The 15,276-nt window shown below is 34.2% G+C and overlaps 1 long non-coding RNA gene across 1 annotated transcript; it reads left to right on the top strand.

The window, feature by feature from the left end:
- The first annotated feature begins 10,212 nt into the window (after positions 1 to 10,212).
- On the top strand, positions 10,213 to 10,542 carry LOC120185889. The gene is made up of 3 exons (XR_005522169.1): positions 10,213 to 10,254; positions 10,323 to 10,373; positions 10,466 to 10,542. It is a non-coding gene; the product is annotated as an uncharacterized LOC120185889 (long non-coding RNA).
- Positions 10,543 to 15,276: the final 4,734 nt, after the last annotated feature.

The following is a 15,276-nucleotide window of genomic DNA, read 5'->3' on the forward strand; positions in this document are numbered from 1 at the left end:
TGGTGTCGAATCATAACTGAAACTGCGATATGCTGCACTTTAGTACAATCATAACACGAGCACCAACAATGTTAAACATTGATACACGAATATACCAAAACTAAATTGATAACTGATAAACAATCACTTATTGACATGCCAAATGTACCTACGACTCTCAGTGCAACATACAACGGGCTTATATTTATCCTCATAGAATCATTTCTTAATCTATGTCTGATAACTATAAAACATATGATAACTGTAAACATCTGATAATTGAAAATCATCTGATAACTGTAAATATTTAGAATTCACCATCATAAATACCATACTTGGGAAGTTGATACGCAAAATCATTCATAAAATTTTATATAAAAAATATTATAAAAATATTCCATACTGAAAAATTTATAAATCATATTGGAAAATAAAATGAGGTTGACTTATCGCAATTCGTCATCGATCAGAGTGATTAAATAAATAAACTTCACTCACCTTTGCCTTAGTAATAACCTTTTACGAGATATTCCTAATCATGTGCTTTTCCCCTTTCCTTTTGAATCGTTCGAATTACTAAATTTGTCGTGGTTTGTCAATACCAAATAATAACACAAAGTGTTCGAACTACATATTAGTATCGTACTAAATAAGCTGATTTTAACATCTATAAAAATCGAGATTAAATCGATATCAAACTAAATTATATTTCCATTAAAATTTGCAACTTCTCAAAAATACTCATCTAAATCCATGAATATTTATTTTCATCCCTAACCCTTATTCATCTTTTACTAATTACACAAATAATCCAGAAGTTGTGATTTTTTTTAAATTCATCTCAACCTTTCCATTTAATCCATATTAGTCCTTCACCATTATGATCATTGCACATTATTTACTAAAATTCCATCACTTTAATAAAATACCCATATCAATACTTCAACATTCAATACATTATAATTTCAACCCAAACTTTCCTAAACTTTCGATTTTTAACCACCCGACTTTATAAATTTGTAATTCAACTCCAACTCAATATTTAATTCGAAATTCAACATACTAATAAATTTTCCAGCATTCAGTAATTCACACAAATGATACCTCTACATTTAATAACTTGCAAACAAGTCCCCATTACCATAGGACCTTTCAAATTCTACTTCTAATTTTTACCAAATTTGCAATTTGGTTCCAAACAACTTTCCAACTTAAATTCCATAATTTTAAATATAAAAAATCAACATTTAACCCTTCAAATATTATATTCTTACAATAATTTTCCACAATTCCAAGAACTTATAAACTAGCCCCTTTTACACTTTCAAGATTCCAAATTGATCCAAATCAATCTCCAATTCACATAAAATACTTCTAATATCACTTCAAACCATTTATAATATATTTAAATTTTTTAAAATCCTGGTTCGATTCGAATATCCATTTTCAATACTGAGCTTTACCGATTTATAGCTTTTATCACAAATCAAGTATCGAAAATCTAATTCCCACAAAAATCTCTTTTTTAATCCAAATTATCCATTTACAAAATAAAATAAATAACTTTTAAAATTAAAATTTAGGTCCTTAAACTTTTAAAATTTATACTTTAACCACTAAACTTTTAAAACTTATATTTTAGTCACTAGATAAATTTTGGGGTATTACAGTATGAATCCTAGGAACGGCTAAATGTGACGCTCTGATACCACTAAATGTAACACCCTAATCCTGTCTGACCCGAAGATCATTAGATTATGATGTCACACAGAACCATCGAAGTGACTAACCCAAAAAAAATTCTTTTAAAATGATTGTAAATCGTGATACGTGAAATCCATCCATAATAATGATAAATGAAAACATAATAAAATGAGTTTATAAGTACGAGGGAGCTCCTAAAATATCCAAAAGAATATAATATTGAGTTGAAATCAAAATAGTTATGACTGAATACATAAAGGTCCATAAAGAGTACAAACCCTAAAAGAATAACGCCAAACGTATTCTGAATGCCTCGACTGAACTAGAACTACTATCCACTGTAATCCTCCACTACTGGTCACCTAGGAAACTACACATGAAAACATATTCTGAATATTGAGTTTATGAGCTCAATGTCTCACTAATAATTGTATTATACTACATGTATTCACTAAATGCGAATGATAGTGGCAAAGGTATGAAGACATTGAAATATTGAATCTAACATGTTGATGTAGGGATCAAAGTATGATTGAGGGTTCTAAATATCGAAGCTCACACACCCCTTTAGGCTTTCTAAAATACCCTTGGTTATTTTGGGTGAGATCTAGAGCTGCATCAGAAACGTACACCCGACCAACTTACTCCATCGATTTTTGGGGCATCTGCGCCCAACTTGAAACTAAAGTGACTTGGAACAGAATTGGATATCCAACTGACTGTCACATTATGCTAAAGGGGCTTGGGTATTCTAGCGGTTTCTCGAGCGTCAAACAAGGCTAGTTTTATGTCAACCTAGATGTTACTATTTCCAGCTGTTCTAAAATTTATTACTTTTCTCACCTATATTTGTATCTGCTCATATTATGATGATATTGGGTCCCTTAGGTTTAATCATTAGATTATTTATCCAAAATTATCCAATGTATTAGACAAATACACGGTTACTTACTAAAAGTGCATATATGGAGGCATTAGTTTCTTTGACCTTCCTTCTGTCTAAACAATCTCTTGATTCTCAAAGTTATCTTCTTTTCGAACTATAATTGACACATCATTCATTTTTTCCTCCCATATTTTCCCCTTAATGCAATATTCTTCTTCTTCTTTTTCATTTATTACAATATACAGTTGAGCAATATATGTTGTAATAAACAATTTTGTAAATGTTCCTGCTTTTGATAACCAGTTATAACCATAATTGATTATGATAGTAACTAATTTTATACAACATATAATGTTATCTATAACCCAATCTTTTTCATTCAACCTATAATGTTACATTCTACTTGGTTTACTAACCCTGATTATTTTTCATTCATTCAACCTATAACAATAATTGATCCATTATATTATAACTTTTCCCTAAAAACTAAACCTTAATCCCTAAATCTAAAATTGTTTATTTAAAAAAATACAAACTAGGGTTGCATGAACATACCTTTCTTTTATTCAAATTGTGATTTCAGTTTTGTACTTCAATATTGATGTCTATTACTTAGATGGAAAATAAATTTCACATAAGAAAACATGTTCTTCTTCTTCTTTGATTCTGGCATTTGCTTCCCTAAACTGGTTATGTTATCTACTTGATACTTTTTCATATGTATCGATAAAAGTTAGATTCATTTACGGCCTTCTCGTTTTCCTTCTTTTTTTAAAATTAAAAAAATATCGATCTTTGAGAAAAAAGTATCAATATTTTTTGTTTACAACACAAAATGTTCTATGTTGAAACCAGAAAAGTTATCTGTTTATATAATTGTTACACCCCCAAAAATTTATTAATTGTTTTTATACTAAACTATAAAATTTTAAAACTTCTAAGTTAAATTCAAAATTTTAGGAAATTAAGGGACCAACCCTGTAATTTACCCATAACTAATCTTACAACAAAGTAAAAAATGGGGTGAGGTAGAGACTGGCATGGTTCGAGCTAATGACCTAGGGTATGACCGACCATGCCCCTATCAACCGACCTAGACTCTATTTATGTTTAAAATAATAAATTATATATATTATTCATTTTATTTTTGGGTTTTTAATGACCAAAACCAGAAAATTCCCTCCCAATGATTCAACCTCATTTCCCCTCAAATTATAACCTTATCGTCGCCGACTGTCCTCTGTTTTGGTTCTTCTAGAACCGGTTCAAGTGGACCGAACCAGTTTGAACCAATTTGAGTCAACTCAGACCGAACTGAGTTAGCCCGAATCGAATCGAGTCAACCCAAACCGGTCTAACCTGTTGACTTTGACATGATCTGTTGATTTTCCCCTACCCGTTGACTTTGACCTGACCATTTGACTTTGACCAGAGTTGATCGTTGACTTTGACCAAAAGGTCAAATTTTCTTAAAAGCCTTATTTTATGTTTTTGATCCTCAGTCTGATTTCAAAGTCTGTTTTACTAAATTCAAACCTAAAAGCCTACAAATTGGCCCATAAACCCAAAAAGTTCATATTTATTTAAGTGATTTTATTCAATTAATTTAATCGAATAGTTAAGGACTAATTATTGTTATGGTATATTTAAGGTACTCGGGGATCTCTTGACCATTCTACTACTCGACCCGGTTTCTCTCCATCCGCTCATCCACGAGAGGTAGTGAATACTTGTATAGTTTTGTAACCCTGTTAGATATTCTGTTTAGAATATTATTCCCTATAATACCCTTTTCTGATATGGCTTAGGTTCCCATTCCATCGAAGAGCATACTAAAGTCGGTGCTCATTACATCTTTCGAACTAATCCATTTTTGTGAGGTGTGTTTCTTGTGTGCAAGATAACTGTTTTAAATCTCATATGCACTTAATTTTTTTCTCTGATTTGAAATAAAATGTTTGATATGATTTAACTACTGTATAATTTACATGTTTTGAAGCATAATCCTTGATTTACTGAAATTTAAAACCTGATTGCCTGACTTATGATCTCTGATTACTATTTTACTGAATAGATAATCTGTCTGAACTCTGATTTACTGCTACTACTAGTTAATGTCTGAAAAATGTTTTCTTCGGGGTACTCTTGGATCTGGTATTAAGACCCTGGCTGGTTCAGTCACTGCAAGTAATACCTTGTATAACTTCAGCATCGACTGGTAATTTCTTATAGACCTAAGGTGAATCTTGAGTATGATACTGGCCTAATGGGCCTAGTGGTAAGACCTTATGAACCTTAAGGTACTTTCTTAGGGTGGCTCCTCTTCTGTGTGCATTGGGTAAGTCCTTATGGGCCTAAGGGCACTCCCCTCAGGTGGGCACCTAAGCTTCAGCTAGGGTAAGACCTTATGGACCCAAGGTGTTCCCACAAGTTGGCACGTATGCCCTTCGGGCCTAAGATAAGTCCTTATGGATGCAGTTATGGGGAATTGCATATGGTGTTCGATTTGAGGGCGATCCTAAAATTTTAAACTAAAACTCTATTGATATTTTAATTACTGTGACCTGAACTAATTTTAAAAATATAACTGTATGTTTTATTATGTACTGTTGGGACACACTAAGCCCTAGCTCACTTTTTAAACTATTTTACCATATGAGATATTCTTGGATAGGCACTCTGTATCAAGCACTTGGAGGATCAACACATTTAGTACATATATTTTTTTTTGTAATGTTTCTATCTCTGAACTCGTTTTAATTATAGTGACATGTTACTTATTTTTGAAGTATTTATCTTTTTATGATGTTTACTACTTTTGCTACTGATATTTGATTATTGTGCTCCGGATTTATTACATGTTTTATTTTACCAGTCGCTTTTATATTTATATTTACGAGTTGGGTTTTTATCGTTTTATAATACTTTTATAAATGTCATTTGTAATATGATTTAAATTATCGAATACATTTTTGGAAAATGTTTTTAAGAATCTTTAATGTAATTCGTTAGACTTAGTTGAAAAATATAGGCTAGGTCTAGGGGGTTATATTTTATTGGTATCAGAGATTTTGGTTTTTAAAAACCTCGGATTGTAAATGGGTCCAAACTGAAAATATGGTTCTAAAATGCTTTATAAAATAATTCACGAAGGTCATGTCACCAAGTTTTTACGAGTTTAACTGTGTACGGGACTCCAAGTGCTAATCTAATCTTAGGCTTTATCTCTTTGTACTAAACCTCGTGATCCTCTGATATGAGTGCTAGACGTGTTCGTCGACTTGGCCGAGGGAGAGGTCGAGTGACTAGGTTTGCAGACCCTGTAGATGAGATGCATCTAGATCCCCCACCTCCGGAAGATAATTCAGTTCCTATAAACCCGATTGATCTGCCCCTACCCCTGGTATAGGTTTGATGACTGCAGTTAGAGGGCGACTGGTTTTTAGACTTAGCATGCTAGAGTATTGTTGTATGAGAATCTCAATAGATAATTTCTTCAATTGATTCAGGGAGCTGTTTGAGCTGCTAGCGTTGTACCCGAGGTTCCTATTTTTCAGACTCTGATTGCTAATGGAGTTGGGACCTTTGGAGGCCCTACTGGTAGAGCTCTCACTAAGGTCGAGGACTGGCTCTACGCTACTGAGTGACGCATGGATCAGGTAGAATTATACCAACTGTAACGTTATTTGGGAGCTGTCTTCATGTTGGACAGAAATGCCCACACTTGGTGGGAGTCTGTGGTCAATAGTGTTCAGGCTGATCTCTTGACCTGGGATTTCTTCAGGAAGCAGTTTAGGAGTCATTTTATGGGAGAGCGTTATCTAGTTCAGAGACGACAGTAGTTTTAGGACTTAGTTTAGGGTGAAATCATTGTTTCTCAATACGAGATAAGTTCTTAAAGTTGCTGAAGTATGGTTCTAGTTTGGTACCTACCGAGAGGGATAAGTGTCAAAATTTTTCTCATGGACTACGATATGAGATGCGCCATCAGGTAGTTACTCACCAGGATGAGGTATTCGATGTTGTGGTAGGGAGAGCAAAGGACACTAAAGAAGTCGAGGCTTCTACCCCTGATAGAGATAGGGTAGATCGAGATTGGTCTAGGAGGTCTTCCGGTCAGTCTAAGCCTCATGAATGCTCTGATAAGAGGATTCTTATTGATGCTCATCAGAGGAGTCATTATGGTTTGAAGTTTACGTCACCTCCATTTGTTAGTCGAGGATATTTTTTAGGTTTTACTCCGATACCGAGTTGTTTGCACTGTGAAAATTGACAAGGGGAAAGTGTCGTAAGAAATTAGGTACCTGTTATCGTTGTGGATCCAATGAGCTTTTTTTGAGGTATTTTCCACATCCATCTTCTTTCGATCAGACCCCTGCTCAGACTCCTTCTTGTTCACATGCTTCTGTTCAGACCCCCGCTAGGAATCACAATCAAAGTAGGACTTCTAGATCTATCTCTAGGGTCGACACTAGAGAACAATCGCAGAGTAGAGGACCAACTGTTTCTGAGGCTCGACGGATGCCCTTGTATATGTCACTCATCGTTCTAGTGATCAAGATGAACCAAGGACTTCTGCAATTATATTTATTTCTATTTTTTTGTTCATGCCATTCATTTCTAACAACGCCCTTTATATACTTGAATTTCGTATCTTAAGACTCACAGACCTTTGATAAACTCACCGATACCTTATTTCACTCTGAGTCTAACAATATTCTCCGTTATTGTCAATAGAGTAATTAGCCCTTGTCCTATAAATGAACCTTCAGAGACCTAATTTCACTTTTTGTTTGATTCTGGTGAATTTTGAGGACGAAATTCTTTTAAAGGGAGAAGAACTGTCACACCCAAAAATTTATTTAAAATTTATTAATTGTTTTTTTCCGTACAAAACTATAAAATATTTAAAATTTCTAAGCTAAATTCAAAAGTTTGGGAAATTAAGGGACTACCCTCGTAATTTACCCATAACTAATCTGACAACAAAATAAAAAATGGTGAGGTAGGGGGTTGGCCTGGCTTGAACCCATGACCTAGGGTATGACTGATCATGCCCCTACCAACCAACTTAGACATTATTTATGTTTAAAATAATAAAGTATATATACTATTCATTTTATTTTCAGGTTTTTAATTACCCAAACCAGAAAACCCCCTCCCCGTGATTTAACCCCATTTCCCCCCAAATTATAACCTACTCGCTGCTGTCTCTCCTCTATAATTCGTTCCAATCCTGACGCCAATACCGCTCTCCGTCGCCATCTGTCGAACCAGCATCTTTCAACGAACCCAACCACACCATTAGTGATCAGAATAAGCCACTGGTTAGCCTAAATCAAGAGTAAACTACCGTGACCCTACCGTCCATTTTTCATCGATTCTAGTCGTCGTGCTCGTCGACTCGCCTTAGCACCACTACAGTCGGACTCCTATTCATCGTGCACTAAAAACTCGACCGAGGCCGTCTTCTACCGTCGTTGTTTTTTGTATCACCGACGTGGTAATCCTGGGGTATATGTTGGTTAATTTTTTCAGTTTTGGCATGCTTTTGGTTGATTTTTGGCTAGATATTGAATGTAATTGGTTGATAAATGTTGTGGGAGTAATCGGCCATCGATCAGACCCATTTTCATCGGTTCACTTGCCACCACGCTCCGTCTTGTACATGTGAGGGTTGCCCCATCTTTTTTCTAGAACCGGTTCAAGTGAACCGAACCAGTTTGAACCAGTCTGAGTTGACTCAGACCGAACTGAGTCAACCTGAACCGATCTGACCCGTTGAATTTGACCCGACTTGTTGACTTGACTCTACCCATTGACTTTGACCTGACCAGTTGACTTGGACCAGAATTAACCGTCGACGTTGTCTTTGACTTTGACCAAAAAGTTAAATTTTCTGAAAAGCCCTATTTTACGTTTTTTGTCATCCCAAGTCCAATTTCAAAGTATGTTTTGTCAAATTCAAACCCAAAAGCCTCCAAATTGACTCGTAAACATGAAAAGAGCATATTTATTTAAGTGATTTTATTCAATTAATTTAATCAAAGGGTCAAGGACTAATTACTGTTATGGTATATTTAAGGAACTCGGGGATCTCCTGACCGTTCGACTGCTCGACCTGGTTTCTCTCGATCCGCTCGTCTGCGAGAGGTAGTGAATACCCGTATAGTTCTGTAACCTTGTTAGATATTCTGTTTAGAATATTATTCTGTATATGACCCTGTTCTGGTATAGGTTAGGTTCCCATTCATTCGAAGAGCCTTGTGAAGCCGATGCTCGTTAGATATTCCAGACTTATCCATTTTTTCTAGGTGTGTTCTTTGTATGCAAGATAACTATTTTAAATAACTATTTTAAATATCTGTTTGAAATCTCATGTACACATGATTGTTTTCTCTGATTTGAAGTATAATTTTTTATCTGATTTGAGTATTGTATAATTTACCTAATTTGAAGCTCGATTCCTGATTTACTAAAATTTAAAGCATGTTTGTCTGACTTATGATCTCTAGTTATTGTTTTACTGAATATATGTTATGTATGAACTCTAATTTACATCTACTACTGGTTACTGTCTAAAAAATGTTTTCTTCGGGTACTCTAGGATCTGGTATGAATACCCTGGTAGGTTCAGTCGCTGCTGGTAATTCCTTGTATTGGTTCAACACCGACTGGTAATTCCTTATAGACCTAAGGTGACTCTTGGGTGGGCTACTGGCCTAATGGGCCTAGTGATAAGACCTTATAGACCTTAAGGTCTTTCTTATGGTGGTTTCTCTACTGTGTGCATTGGGTAAGTCCTTATGGGCCTGAGGGCAATCCCCTCAAGTGGGCACCTAAGCTTTGGCTAGGGTAAGACCTTATGAACCCAAGATGCTCCCTCAAGTTGGCACCTACGCCCTTCGAGCGTAGGGTTAGTCCTTATGGATGCAGTTCTGGGAAACTGCATATGGTGTTCGGTTGGAATGCGATCCTGAAATTTTAAACTAAAACTCTATTGATATTTTAATTACTGTGACCTGAACTTATTTTAAAAATATAATTGTATGTTTTATTTTGCAATGTTGGGACGCACTTAGCACTAGCTCACTTTTCAAACTATCCCTTTTAGATATTCTCGGATGGGCACTCTATATCAGGCACTTGGAGGATCGACACATTTAATACATATCTTTTTGTTGTAATGTTTCTATCTTTCGAACTGTTTTTAATTACGGTTACATGTTCCTTATTTTTTAAGTACTTATCTTTTTATGATGTTTATTGCTTTTGCTACTGATATTTGATTTACTGTTCTTCGGATTTATTACATGCTTTATTTTATACCTGGTCGCTTCTAGTTTTATATTTACGAGTTGGGTTTTATCATTATTTATTATACTTTTATAAATGTCATTTGTAATATGACTTAAATTATCGAATAACGTTTTTGGAAAATATTTTTAAGAATCTTTAATGTATTCCGCTAGACTTAGTTGAAATGCATAGGTTGGGTATAGGGGGTTACAATAACAATATTGGTTGAAATTTAAAATGGTACCCTTCTAACAATCACTAAATAAGTTATAAACATGACTATATTTATATTATCAGTTGAATTCCATCTGCGTTTTACTGTTGAAATGCATAGGTTGGTGTGCACTTACAATGTTGCTGGAACCACTCTCACTACTGCCATCAAGGTTATATATATATTTGTATTATCAGTTGAATTCCATCTGCGTTTTACTGTTATCTCTGTTGGATTCAGGCTGGGTATAGGCACATTGATTGCGCTTCTCTCTATGCTAACGAGAAGGAGGTGTGAATAATTTTCAGTTTTCCGTTTTATTTTATTTCTCAATGTTAAAAATTCCCCATTATAATTAGTATATTTTTATATGCTGCATACAGCTTGGTTTTGTTTTCAAGGAGTTATTTGATGATGGTTTTGTGAAGCGTGAAGACCTATTTATCACCTCCAAGTTCTGCTTTTTCCTTTCCCTATATTTCCTATGTCATAACCATTTAAAAAAAATTAAATATTATTTTAAAAGTAAATATGACTATATTTGAAAAATTGGTGATTTTTGACTTGATTTGGATTGAATTGAGTAGGAGTCGCCATCGACTTTTGAGTTAGATAGGTCGAATACCTCAAAAATGTCTTTTAAAACAATTTTAAGGAAAAATCTTTTTTAAGACAAAAGTTGGTTTACCAAAAATTCGATTTAACGGGTCTAGGAGTCGATTAGCACCCCCATAGCGCCCAAGATTGGTACTCAATTGCTTACACATTGTCGTAGTAGTGGAAATTATAAATCGAATATAAAGTTAAATTATGATCCATGCATTGAATATTGATTAATTTATTTCAAATTATCATTAGGGAAAATTCTTTAACTTGAAAAGAAATCTCGAGATCAGCAATCCTCCATCGGAAAAGCTATCTCATCTATTTTTTGTCTAAAAAAATATTCCCTCCTTGAAAACGTAAATCAAATATAAATTGTCTATCAATAATTCGCAAACAACCAAATAAATTGCTACATAAAAATCATATTGAATCATAAAAATTTAATTAGTAAAATAAACTAGATTTATTTCAAGTTCCCATTTCGTTCGAACCTCGTATCGGATTGTACCACTTCGATTAAGTGATACTTTCCATGCCCGTTCTACAAATACAGTTCTTGAAAATATTGGAATGAAATAGACAATGGAGTATAAATTAATAGCTAAACAAATATATATTTAAATATGTAAAATAAATGTAATAATAATAATATAAATTGGAATATATAAATAAATATGCGCATAATAGAACACATAGAAATAAAAAATTATACAAAGAAGACATAAAACAATTAAATAATTTATACATACATACATACATAAAATTGTAATTGACAATAAATCAAAGTTACAAATTTGGATTAAAATGCACATTTACAAACATGATAAATTAAAATACTAATAAAAGAATCCAATTATACATAGTAAATGAGGACTAAATAGTAAAAACAACAACTTTAGAGGTATAATAATAAACATATAACAAGTCATGGCTAATATACAAATATCACATCACATGAGTATTAAAACAGAATAAAATTAAATTACAGACCCTATTATGTAATAAGTACAGGATCAAAACTTAATATAGTCAAAACATAGGGGATTAAAATGGGGAAAAAATCAAAGTTATCTCCAAGAAAAAGTTAGTGACCAAAACAAAATATTCATAGATTTTATGACCAGATTCAAACACCAACGAAAAATGGTATAATCTATGAGATCAGTGACTAAAATGAACATTCAAGAAAAATGTACTACATAAGTATAAATAAACTAAAGTACAATGATCTAGGCTCAAATATAAACACAACAACATTTAAAGGAAAATGAGGACTAAATTAAAACATAAAAAAAATAAGAGCTCAAAATGGAAAGATGAAATTTCATTCAAGTGACCAAATTACAACCCTTATAAAGCTCGAGGGACTTCGGGTGAGATTTTACCCTCGACCAAGCGCGCAGTCTCTTCTTTCCTCAAAATGCAACCGCATCGATGATGGTATATAACCATGTTTATAGGGTTATTGAAACCCTAAAATATTGTCTCCCTCAACAGTTAAAAAATGAGAAAAAGCTCTCTCTCTTTTTTCTTCATCGGCTTTCCTTTCCAGAAACCGACTACCGCTACTCGATGCAGATCGACGTCTGTCGATGGTAGAGAAGAGAGATGGTGACACCCAAATGATCCTTTCAAAGTCCTCAATATGAATCCAAGACCCTTTTACTTTAAAAGTGAAGGGTTTAGAGTATATCTGAAGGCAAATTTAGGGAACGCTCCACCTTTGATAATCTCTTTTCATTGGCGGAGAACCACAAGGGTAAGTTTTTTTTCACCTTCACTCTTTCTCTTTTGTTTCCTTTGATTTCTCTCTATTTTTTGATCGAATGGTTTTTCTCTCTTTCTATTTTTCTTTTTGGTCTTTGAATGGTCCCCATCTAGTTTCTCTATAGGTTTCTTTTTTTCCTCTGATATTTTCTTCCTTGAATCCTCCCATTTTCCCTCTATACCCTTTTCTTTCCTCACCAAATGCTTCTATGTTACATTTCTTGATTTCTGGATGATATGATGATGCCTAGAATAGGGGAATGGTTCTCTGATTGAGTAGTTGAAATCTTGGATTTTAGGGTATGGGTTCTGATTTGGTATATTTTGTTGACTATTAGGTATTGTATTGGGTACTTTTTAATATGTTTGGTGACAACGGCAGCGTGGGAGTGCTAGGAAGCAACTTAGGTGGCAAGGAAGGTGAGCATTGAGATCCACGCGCTAGTTTGGGAGTTGAAACATCGGTACACGCGCCGACGATAGACGATTGATCTTTACTGATAGTGGATGACTTTTAAGATTAAACCCTAATTGGGTTCTCTTATTGGGATCGAGTCTGATCTTGGGTCGGTCTGGATCATCTAGGCCTTGTATGTTGGGCCACTGGTTGGGCTCTGTGTTGGGCTTTAAGTGGACCCGACAAAATATGTAATTAAAATAATTAATAATATATATATATATTTAAGACTCGAATAAAAAAGAGTGTCTATAGCTGCCCCACTTTTCACATTCTTGTGTTAACAAGAATAGGACAAATACGAAAAGAAAATAAGCTTTTGTCCGGTTATCTCTTTTTCCTGGAAATTTGATAGAAGAGACGACACTACTCATCTGCGATGAAGAGTTCTGGTCAGTTTTAGGTAAAGTTAAAGATAACACAATTCTTACGTGATGAGGAAGTCTGGCTATCTAAGGGTGACACGGCTCCTACGTGATGAGGAGATCTGGTCGGTGGATTACACAGTTCTTACGTGATGAGGATGGCTGACCATCTTTGGGGATGATGATAACACAGTTCCTACGTAATGAGGATGGCTAGTTATCTAAGGTTGACGTGGCTCCTACGTGATGAGGAGATATGGTCAGTGGATGACACAGTTTCTACGTGGCTGACCATCGTTAGGGATTTGTTTCAAGAGAAACTGTCTAAATAGAGACAAAATTTGTTTCAAGGGAAATAGACTCAAAGATTTTTGTTTCAAGAGAAACTGTCTCAAGAGAGACAAAACTTTGTTTCAAGGGAAACATACTCAAATATTTTTGTTTCAAGAGAGACAAGATTTGTTTGAAGGGAAACGATCTCAAAGATGATGTTTCAAGAGAAACTGTCTCAAGAGAGACAAAATTTTGTTTTAAGGGAAACAAACTCAAAGATCTTTGTTTCAAGAGAAATTGTCTCAAGAGAGACTAAATTTCGTTTCAAGGGAAATAATTTCCAAATTTTGTATTCTGAGGGAAAACTATCTTCAGCGAGACAAAATTTGTTTTGAAAGAAATAATCTCAAGTTAGATTAATTTTGTTTCAAACAAAATAACTTTGATATTTGTGTTCCGAGGGAATTATCTCAGTGAGATGAAATTTACTTTGATTAAAAATAATCTCAAATGTTCGTGTCATAAGGAAGATTGTCTCAAGTGAGACAAAGTTTGTTTTGAGAAAAACAATCTCAAGTGAGATCAACTTTATTTCAAATGAATAAAATTCAAATTTTACATCTCAAAGGAAAAATGTCTCAAGCGAGATGAAATTTGTTTTGATAGAAATTATCTCAAGTAAGACAAAATTTGGTTTTAGAGAAAACTGTCTCAAGTTAGACAAAATTTGGTTTTAGAGAAAACTGTCTCAAGTGAGACAAAATTTGTTTTTCAAGAAAATTGTCTCGAGCGAGACAACATTTTGTTCTGAAAGAAACAATCTCAAAAGTGACTGACAATCTGCTTGTTCCTGTATGTTGAGGAAATGCCTTCAGAGGATCTGATCATTCACTTGAGGTTGTTGAATCTGTAGATGACATTGATTCTTCATGTTAAAGACATCTGGTCATTTCTGAACTTTTATTTCCTTAAAGATCAAAATGATGCATTTATGACTGACTATCTTGGATGTTATGATAGATGCCAAAATGAAGTTTATTTTAGGTGTTTAATTTGATGATTTTTGAAATTATCCTCACGAGAGGGGAAATGTCTTTATTTCACATGATGAATGTTTGATGTAAAGATGTAAATTTCATGTATCATGTATGTATGTGTTGATGTATGCTTTCTCGATCAACGATGAGAATGATTGCATAGGAAATCTTGATTATTTGTTTACACCGGCACCCATCCTAGTAAATATGGACTCGTGGCAATTTCTTCTTGCCCCAACAAATTTTTCCCCTGATGAATATGGCTTCCTTTGTTTGGACTTGTATAGAAATCCAGTAGAGCTTCCCTCGTGATACCATCATCATTAATGCTAGATGGTTTTGAAAAGAGAATATGTCATTTCAAGCTTTAGAGATTGTGTACGCACAGATACCATGTACCGGGAAATCAAAGACCACTACATGGAGTTAACCACCATAGTAATTGATTGGAATATCAGACTTCCCCAGAGGGCCATGATACACATTCATGCCAATGATGATGGTTTGAACCTTTTGAAGATATTTACTCAATAGCTGACATCGAATTCAGTCTTCCAAGCTTTGCATTGACTCTTAGAAGTCAAATGTATAGGTCCTGATCATTGACCCTAGTTGTAACCATACACCATGTGACTATGCCAAACTCGGCAAGACTCATGGAGATCAGAATTTTCCTGTTAGGTAAAACA

Source organism: Hibiscus syriacus, unplaced genomic scaffold (assembly GCF_006381635.1).
Source record: "Hibiscus syriacus cultivar Baekdansim isolate YM2019G1 unplaced genomic scaffold, ASM638163v2 tig00113145_pilon, whole genome shotgun sequence".
NCBI classification, from domain to species: domain Eukaryota; kingdom Viridiplantae; phylum Streptophyta; class Magnoliopsida; order Malvales; family Malvaceae; genus Hibiscus; species Hibiscus syriacus.